Source organism: Belonocnema kinseyi, chromosome 7, assembly GCF_010883055.1.
Source record: "Belonocnema kinseyi isolate 2016_QV_RU_SX_M_011 chromosome 7, B_treatae_v1, whole genome shotgun sequence".
Taxonomy (NCBI): domain Eukaryota; kingdom Metazoa; phylum Arthropoda; class Insecta; order Hymenoptera; family Cynipidae; genus Belonocnema; species Belonocnema kinseyi.
In genome coordinates, this window is record NC_046663.1 from 54942180 (window position 1) to 54944439 (window position 2260).

The following is a 2260-nucleotide window of genomic DNA, read 5'->3' on the forward strand; positions in this document are numbered from 1 at the left end:
CCCCCCCCCCCCACCCAACCACTCTAGTAGATTTTTTAACCAAAAAGAAGGATTTACAAAAAAAGTCAAATTTTTAACAAAATAGTTAAATTTCTAACGAAATAATTAAATATGTAACAAAATAATTACATTTTTAACCAAGTATAATTCAGTTCTCACAAAAAAGATGAATTTTCGAAGTAAGATTTAATATTTCGTATTTAATGTGTGAATGTATGATTTTTCAATAGTTGAGTTTCGAATCTATAAAGGTGAATTTCAACCCGCAATGTCATTTTTAGTCAAGGGAGATAAATTTTCAACTGAAAAATATAAGCTTTCAATTAAAAGTGAAATAGTTAAATTTTCAGAATAAGAACTTAAATTTAAATAAAAAAAGAAGATTAATTTTTTACCCAAAAAGACAAATTTTCAACAAAATACATGAATGTTACACAAAAAAGTTGAATTTTTCGCACGATACTATGGAATATCAACAAAAAAAGTTACTTTTCGACTCAGTAGTTAATTTTTTTAATAAAAAAGATACATTTTGAGGACAAGCTTTAATATTACTATTTCATGTGTGAATGTATGATTTTTTAACCTAAAAAGACTAATTTTCAGTAGAACAGTTAAATTTTTGACTAAAAAGGATGTCTCAGAGAAATAGTTGCATTTTAAATCTAAAACGATAAATTTTTACCAGGAATGTAATTTTTAATCAAGAAAGATTAATTTTATACTTAAATATATAAGTTTTTACAACCACAAAAAATGGTTCAATTAAATAAAACGAATTTTTAGTTGTATTCTCAGTTAATAAAATTGATTTTTTAAAAAGAAGATTAATTTTTTACCCAAAAAGATTAATTTTCAACAGAATACAACAATTGTACACAAAGAAGTTGAATTTTCCACCAGACGCTGTGGATTTTTAACATTAAAGTTAATTTTCTACCATTAAGTTAATTTTTCAACTAAAAATATATCTTTTCAACCAAAAATGGAATAGTTACATATTCAACGAAACAAAATCATTTTCTTCCAGTCAAATTTACCCAAAAAAGGCGAGTCTTATGAAAATAGTTGAATTCACAGCCAAACAGATAACTTTTCAAAAAAGTAGATCAATTTTCTTCCCAGAAAGACAAGTTTTCAACAATAAAATAGATGAATTTTCCACAACAGCAAGAATGAAAAAAAAGGTTAATTTTCAACTACATACTCTAATTTTCTACCAAATTGTCTTATTTTCAATCCGAAAAGATGATATTTATGGAAGCCTTTAGGAATTGATAGTTTAACCGAAAAGAAATTTTAGATTATAATAAAAAACAGTTGAATTATTTTAAACCAAATAATTGAATTTCCCATGAAAGTGATAGATCGTCATTAAAAAAGATAAATTTTAAACAAAGCAGCACAACTTTTAACCAAGTTGATGAATTTTTGACCAAACGATAATTTTTTAACAAAATAGTACAATTTTCTACCGAATAACTAAATTTTCAAACAAATAGTATCTAATTTATTGAAAACGTGAGAAAAAACAGATCTTTTTAAAAAACATCATTTGCAAATGTCGCAATCTTTCTTAAAATTTATCATAATGAAACGTACTGAACGTCATCTAAGTTGTTTAAGTTCGTGAAATTGGTAACGTAGTTCATGGAAGATCTCTAAGATAATTTTTTAAAATGTTTTTTAGAAGACCAATATCTCACCTTTTGAATGTTCCTAATCTTTGGGAACCATATGCAAAGCAGAAGAGGTTTCTTCAGATTGGTTCTGTTACCAATAATACTGTTCCATCCGTGACTCTTCAGGAAAACTACTTTTTCGATAGAATGAACTTCTGGAAAAACAATTTCCCAATACTTTCTCTCTAAATTTAAATTAGAAAAATATAACTGATTATCAGTTAAAATCAATTATCAGCAGTAGCTAGAATTCAGGTACTAACCTTTGGTAAAATTGTACTGATTATATTAGTAATTATTTCTACTCGCATATGCACTCTCACAACTCGTAATTACGGATTCCTTACAATTTTTTATTTAAATAATCCTACAGTAATAAATTTATTCCAAGAAATATTGTACTTATTTATGTATATTTCCTTATGACAAATATAATTTCATAATTATATGAATAGTGATAATATGAGAAAACAATCTTTCATCACCTTTTTGAGGTTCAGTGACACTGCTACAACGTATTTCACTATTTAAATCCATGGAATTAAAAAAATAACTGATTTATCAGTTGACATCCTTAG